At 47.2% G+C, this 6716-nt stretch overlaps 11 non-coding genes and 1 pseudogene across 11 annotated transcripts; all 12 read right to left on the bottom strand.

Annotated features, from left to right (window-relative positions):
* Positions 1–617: 617 nt before the first annotated feature.
* On the bottom strand, positions 618–736 carry LOC123419269. The gene has a single exon (XR_006618310.1). It is a non-coding gene; the product is annotated as a 5S ribosomal RNA (ribosomal RNA).
* Positions 737–1251: 515 nt separating this feature from the next.
* LOC123419156 lies at positions 1252–1370 on the bottom strand. Its single transcript, XR_006618207.1, has one exon. It is a non-coding gene; the product is annotated as a 5S ribosomal RNA (ribosomal RNA).
* A 308-nt stretch (positions 1371–1678) lies between these two features.
* On the bottom strand, positions 1679–1797 carry LOC123419282. Its single transcript, XR_006618322.1, has one exon. It is a non-coding gene; the product is annotated as a 5S ribosomal RNA (ribosomal RNA).
* A 464-nt stretch (positions 1798–2261) lies between these two features.
* LOC123419189 lies at positions 2262–2380 on the bottom strand. The gene has a single exon (XR_006618238.1). It is a non-coding gene; the product is annotated as a 5S ribosomal RNA (ribosomal RNA).
* A 520-nt stretch (positions 2381–2900) lies between these two features.
* On the bottom strand, positions 2901–3019 carry LOC123419238. The gene has a single exon (XR_006618284.1). It is a non-coding gene; the product is annotated as a 5S ribosomal RNA (ribosomal RNA).
* Positions 3020–3388: 369 nt separating this feature from the next.
* Positions 3389–3507, bottom strand: LOC123419232. Its single transcript, XR_006618278.1, has one exon. It is a non-coding gene; the product is annotated as a 5S ribosomal RNA (ribosomal RNA).
* Positions 3508–3911: 404 nt separating this feature from the next.
* Positions 3912–4030, bottom strand: LOC123419288. The gene has a single exon (XR_006618328.1). It is a non-coding gene; the product is annotated as a 5S ribosomal RNA (ribosomal RNA).
* A 354-nt stretch (positions 4031–4384) lies between these two features.
* LOC123419211 lies at positions 4385–4503 on the bottom strand. Its single transcript, XR_006618259.1, has one exon. It is a non-coding gene; the product is annotated as a 5S ribosomal RNA (ribosomal RNA).
* Positions 4504–4812: 309 nt separating this feature from the next.
* On the bottom strand, positions 4813–4923 carry LOC123419251 (annotated as a pseudogene).
* Positions 4924–5344: 421 nt separating this feature from the next.
* LOC123419174 lies at positions 5345–5463 on the bottom strand. The gene has a single exon (XR_006618224.1). It is a non-coding gene; the product is annotated as a 5S ribosomal RNA (ribosomal RNA).
* Positions 5464–5971: 508 nt separating this feature from the next.
* Positions 5972–6090, bottom strand: LOC123419216. The gene has a single exon (XR_006618263.1). It is a non-coding gene; the product is annotated as a 5S ribosomal RNA (ribosomal RNA).
* A 363-nt stretch (positions 6091–6453) lies between these two features.
* On the bottom strand, positions 6454–6572 carry LOC123419207. The gene has a single exon (XR_006618255.1). It is a non-coding gene; the product is annotated as a 5S ribosomal RNA (ribosomal RNA).
* Positions 6573–6716: the final 144 nt, after the last annotated feature.

Here is a 6716-nt window from a genome sequence, read left to right as displayed (position 1 = left end):
GGGGTAGAGAGGGAGCGGTGAAATTCTTGTGTTAAACTCGTCTCCGTTGTCGAGACAAATGTGGCAATGGACACGGGAGGGGCAAGCTAAAAGATATCACAAACGTCAAAAATAAGAAAACTAGTAAACGTCAAAAATAAGAAAACGAGGTCATATAGATCACGGTCCCGCGTCATCCTACTACTACTACTACTACTACTACTACTACTACTACTACTACTACTACTACTACTACTACTACTACTCCTACTACTGCTACTACTACTGCTGCTACTGCTGCTGCTGCTGCTGCTACTGCTGCTACTGCTACTACTGCTACTACTGCTACTACTGCTACTACTACTAGTCGTTGGGTGTCATGCGCGGTGGGAAAAGTCACAGAGGTCGTGGCGGTGCTCGTGTTGTCGGGGTAGAGAGGGAGCGGTGAAATTCTTGTGTTAAACTCGTCTCCGTTGTCGAGGCAAATGTGGCAATGGACACGGGAGGGGCAAGCTAAAAGATATCACAAACGTCAAAAATAAGAAAACTAGTAAACGTCAAAAATAAGAAAACGAGGTCATATAGATCACGGTCCCGCGTCATCCTTGTCACGTGGCGCAAAAATATATTTAAAAAGGGGAATGCAACACGAGGACTTTCCAGGAGGTCACCCATCCTAGTACTACTCTCGCCCAAGCACGCTTAACTTCGGAGTTCTGATGGGATCCGGTGCTTTAGTGCTGGTATGATCGCATCCGACATGCAACTATCTATTTGTTCCATATGCTTGCCCCTACTACTACTACTACTACTACTACTACTACTACTACTACTGCTACTGCTACTGCTACTGCTACTGCTACTGCTACTGCTACTGCTACTCCTCCTACTACTACTGCTGCTGCTGCTGCTGCTGCTACTGCTGCTACTGCTGCTACTGCTCCTACTGCTGCTACTGCTCCTACTGCTACTACTGCTACTACTGCTACTACTACTACTAGTCGTTGGGTGTCATGCGCGGTGGGAAAAGTCACAGAGGTCGTGGCGGTGCTCGTGTTGTCGGGGTAGAGAGGGAGCGGTGAAATTCTTGTGTTAAACTCGTCTCCGTTGTCGAGGCAAATGTGGCAATGGACACGGGAGGGGCAAGCTAAAACATATCACAAACGTCAAAAATAAGAAAACTAGTAAACGTCAAAAATAAGAAAACGAGGTCATATAGATCACGGTCCCGCGTCATCCTTGTCACGTGGCGCAAAAATATATTTAAAAAGGGGAATGCAACACGAGGACTTCCCAGGAGGTCACCCATCCTAGTACTACTCTCGCCCAAGCACGCTTAACTTCGGAGTTCTGATGGGATCCGGTGCTTTAGTGCTGGTATGATCGCATCCGACATGCAACTATCTATTTGTTCCTTATGCTTGCCCCTCGTTGGGTGTCATGCGCGGTGGGAAAAGTCACAGAGGTCGTGGCGGTGCTCGTGTTGTCGGCGTAGAGAGGGAGCGGTGAAATTCTTGTGTTAAACCCGTGTCCGTTGTCGAGGCAAATGTGGCAATGGACACGGGAGGGGCAAGCTAAAACATATCACAAACGTCAAAAATAAGAAAACTAGTAAACGTCAAAAATAAGAAAACGAGGTCATATAGATCACGGTCCCGCGTCATCCTTGTCACGTGGCGCAAAAATATATTTAAAAAGGGGAATGCAACACGAGGACTTCCCAGGAGGTCAACCATCCTAGTACTACTCTCGCCCAAGCACGCTTAACTTCGGAGTTCTGATGGGATCCGGTGGTTTAGTGCTGGTATGATCGCATCCGACATGCAACTATCTATTTGTTCCTTTTGCTTGCCCCTACTACTATTACTACTGCTACTGCTACTGCTACTGCTACTGCTGCTACTCCTACTGCTACTGCTACTACTGCTACTGCTACTGCTGCTACTGCTGCTACTGCTCCTACTGCTACTACTGCTACTACTGCTACTACTACTACTACTACTACTACTAGTCGTTGGGTGTCATGCGCGGTGGGAAAAGTCACAGAGGTCGTGGCGGTGCTCGTGTTGTCGGGGTAGAGAGGGAGCGGTGAAATTCTTGTGTTAAACTCGTCTCCTTTGTCGAGGCAAATGTTGCAATGGACACGGGAGGGGCAAGCTAAAAGATATCACAAACGTCAAAAATAAGAAAACTAGTAAACGTCAAAAATAAGAAAACGAGGTCATATAGATCACGGTCCCGCGTCATCCATGTCACGTGGCGCAAAAATATATTTAAAAAGGGGAATGCAACACGAGGACTTCCCAGGAGGTCACCCATCCTAGTACTACTCTCGCCCAAGCACGCTTAACTTCGGAGTTGTGGTGGGATCCGGTGCTTCAGTGCTGGTATGATCGCATCCGACATGCAACTATCTATTTGTTCCTGATGCTACTACTACTAGTCGTTGGGTGTCATGCGCGGTGGGAAAAGTCACACAGGTCGTGCTAGTACTACTCTCGCCCAAGCACGCTTAACTTGGGAGTTCTGATGGGATCCGGTGCTTTAGTGCTGGTATGATCGCATCCGACATGCAACTATCTATTTGTTCCTTATGCTTGCCCCTACTACTACTACTACTACTACTACTACTACTACTACTACTACTACTAGTCGTTGGGTGTCAAGCGCTGTGGGAAAAGTCACAGAGGTCGTGGCGGTGCTCGTGTTGTCGTGGTAGAGAGGGAGCGGTGAAATTCTTTTGTTAAACTCGTCTCCGTTGTCGAGGCAAATGTGGCAATGGACACGAGAGGGGCAATCTAAAACATATCACAAACGTCAAAAATAAGAAAACTAGTATTCGTCAAAAATAAGAAAACGAGGTCATATAGATCACGCTCCCGCGTCATTCTTGTCACGTGGCGCAAAAATATTTAAAAAGGGGAATGCAACACGAGGACTACCTAGGAGGTCACCCATCCTTATACTACTCTCGCCCAAGCACGCTTAACTTCGGAGTTCTGATGGGATCCAGTGCTTTAGTGCTAGTATGATCGCATCCGACATGCAACTATCTATTTGTTCCTTATGCTTGCCCCTCCTCCTCCTCCTCCTCCTCCTCCTACTACTACTACTACTACTACTACTACTACTACTACTAGTCGTTGGGTGTCAAGCGCGGTGGGAAAAGTCACATAGGTCGTGGCGGTGCTCGTTTTGTCGGGGTATAGAGGGAGCGGTGAAATTCTTGTGTTAAACTCGTCTCCGTTGTCGAGGCAAATGTGGCAATAGACAAGGGAGGGGCAAGCTAAAACATATCACAAACGTCAAAAATAAGAAAACTAGTAAACGTCAAAAATAAGAAATCGAGGTCATATAGATCACGCTCCCGCGTCATCCTTCTCACGTGGCGCAAAAATATTTAAAAAGGGGAATGCAACACGAGGACTTCCCAGGAGGTCACCCATCCTAGTACTACTCTCGCCCAAGCACGCTTAACTTCGAAGTTTTGATGGGATCCGGTGCTTTAGTGCTGTTTTGATTGCATCCGACATGCAACTATCTATTTGTTCCTTACGCTTGCCCTCCTCCTCCTCCTCCTCCTCCTCCTCCTCCTCCTCCTCCTACTACTACTACTACTAGTAGTAGTACTACTACTACTAGTAGTACTACTACTACTACTAGTCGTTGGGTGTCAAGCGCGGTGGGAAAATTCAGAGAGGTCGTGGCGGTGCTCGTGTTGTCGGGGTAGAGAGGGAGCGGTGAAATTCTTGTGTTAAACTCGTCTCCGTTGTCGAGGCAAATGTGGCAATGGACACGGGAGGGGCAAGCTAAAACATATCACAAACGTCAAAAATAAGAAAACTAGTAAACGTCAAAAATGAGAAAACGAGGTCATATAGATCACGCTCCCGCGTCATCCTTGTCACGTGGCGCAAAAATATTTAAAAAGGGGAATGCAACACGAGGACTTCCCAGGAGGTCACCCATCCTAGTACTACTCTCGCCCAAGCACGCCTAACTTCGGAGTTCTGATGGGATCCGGTGCTTTAGTGCTGGTATGATCACATCCGACATGCAACTATCTATTTGTTCCTTATGCTTGCCCCTCCTCCTCATCCTCCTCCTCCTCCTCCTCCTCCTCCTACTACTACTAGTCGTTGGGTGTCAAGCGCGGTGGGAAAAGTCACAGAGGTCGTGGCGGTGCTCGTGTTGTCGGGGTAGAGAGGGAGCGGTGAAATTCTTGTGTTAAACTCGTCTCCGTTGTCGAGGCAAATGTGGCAATGGACACGGGAGGGGCAAGCTAAAACATATCACAAACGTCAAATATAAGAAAACTAGTAAATGTCAAAAATAAGAAAACGAGGTCAAATAGATCACGCTCCCGCGTCATCCTTGTCACGTGGCGCAAAAATATTTAAAAAGCGGAATGCAACACGAAGACTTCCCACGAGGTCACCCATCCTAGTACTACTCTTACCCAAGCACACTTAACTTCGGAGTTCTGATGGGATCCGGTGCTTTAGTGCTGGTATGATCGCATCAAACGTGCAACTATCTATTTGTTCCTTATGCTTGCCCCTACTCGTTGGGTGTCAAGCGCGGTGGGAAAAGTCACAGAGGTCGTGGCGGTGCTCGTGTTGTCGGGGTATAGAGGGAGCGGTGAAATTCTTGTGTTAAACTCGTCTCCGTTGTCGACGCAAATGTGGCAATGGACACGGGAGGGGCAAGCTAAAACATATCACAAACGTAAAAAATAAGAAAACTAGTAAACATCAAAAATAAGAAAACGAGGTCGTATAGATCACGCTCCCGCGTCATCCTTGTCACGTGGCGCAGAAATATTTAAAAAGGGGAATGCAACACGAGGACTTCCCAGGAGGTCAACCATCCTTCTCGCCCAAGCACGCTTAACTTCGGAGTTTTGATGTGATCCGGTGCTTTAGTGCTGGTATGATCGCATCCGACATGCAACTATCTATTTGTTCCTTATGCTTGCCCTCCTCCTCCTCCTCCTCCTCCTCCTCCTACTACTACTACTACTACTAATACTACTACTAGTACTAGTACTACTACTACTACTACTACTACTACTACTACTACTACTACTACTAGTCGTTGGGTGGCAAGCGCGGTGGGAAAAGTCACAGAGGTCGTGGCGGTGCTCCTGCTGTCGGGGTAGAGAGGGAGCGGTGAAATTCTTGTGTTAAACTCGTCTCCTTTGTCGAGGCAAATGTTGCAATGGACACGGGAGGGGCAAGCTAAAAGATATCACAAACGTCAAAAATAAGAAAACTAGTAAACGTCAAAAATAAGAAAACGAGGTCATATAGATCACGGTCCCGCGTCATCCATGTCACGTGGCGCAAAAATATATTTAAAAAGGGGAATGCAACACGAGGACTTCCCAGGAGGTCACCCATCCTAGTACTACTCTCGCCCAAGCACGCTTAACTTCGGAGTTCTGATGGGATCCGGTGCTTCAGTGCTGGTATGATCGCATCCGACATGCAACTATCTATTTGTTCCTGATGCTACTACTACTAGTCGTTGGGTGTCATGCGCGGTGGGAAAAGTCACAGAGGTCGTGCTAGTACTACTCTCGCCCAAGCACGCTTAACTTCGGAGTTCTGATGGGATCCAGTGCTTTAGTGCTGGTATGATCGCATCCGACATGCAACTATCTATTTGTTCCTTATGCTTGCCCCTACTACTACTACTACTACTACTACTACTACTACTAGTCGTTGGGTGTCAAGCGCGGTGGGAAAAGTCACAGAGGTCGTGGCGGTGCTCGTGTTGTCGTGGTAGAGAGGGAGCGGTGAAATTCTTTTGTTAAACTCGTCTCCGTTGTCGAGGCAAATGTGGCAATGGACACGAGAGGGGCAATCTAAAACATATCACAAACGTCAAAAATAAGAAAACTAGTATTCGTCAAAAATAAGAAAACGAGGTCATATAGATCACGCTCCCGCGTCATTCTTGTCACGTGGCGCAAAAATATTTAAAAAGGGGAATGCAACACGAGGACTACCTAGGAGGTCACCCATCCTTGTACTACTCTCGCCCAAGCACGCTTAACTTCGGAGTTCTGATGGGATCCAGTGCTTTAGTGCTAGTATGATCGCATCCGACATGCAACTATCTATTTGTTCCTTATGCTTGCCCCTCCTCCTCCTCCTCCTCCTCCTCCTCCTCCTACTACTACTACTACTACTACTACTAGTCGTTGGGTGTCAAGCGCGGTGGGAAAAGTCACATAGGTCGTGGCGGTGCTCGTTTTGTCGGGGTAGAGAGGGAGCGGTGAAATTCTTGTGTTAAACTCGTCTCCGTTGTCGAGGCAAATGTGGCAATAGACAAGGGAGGGGCAAGCTAAAACATATCACAAACGTCAAAAATAAGAAAACTAGTAAACGTCAAAAATAAGAAATCGAGGTCATATAGATCACGCTCCCGCGTCATCCTTCTCACGTGGCGCAAAAATATTTAAAAAGGGGAATGCAACACGAGGACTTCCCAGGAGGTCACCCATCCTAGTACTACTCTCGCCCAAGCACGCTTAACTTCGGAGTTTTGATGGGATCCGGTGCTTTAGTGCTGTTTTGATTGCATCCGACATGCAACTATCTATTTGTTCCTTACGCTTGCCCTCCTCCTCCTCCTCCTCCTCCTCCTACTACTACTACTACTAGTAGTAGTACTACTACTACTAGTACTACTACTACTACTACTACTACTACTACTACTACTAGTCGTTG

Source organism: Hordeum vulgare, unplaced genomic scaffold (genome assembly GCF_904849725.1).
Source record: "Hordeum vulgare subsp. vulgare unplaced genomic scaffold, MorexV3_pseudomolecules_assembly, whole genome shotgun sequence".
Classification (NCBI taxonomy): domain Eukaryota; kingdom Viridiplantae; phylum Streptophyta; class Magnoliopsida; order Poales; family Poaceae; genus Hordeum; species Hordeum vulgare.
This window is presented reverse-complemented; position numbering and strand designations above follow the sequence as displayed.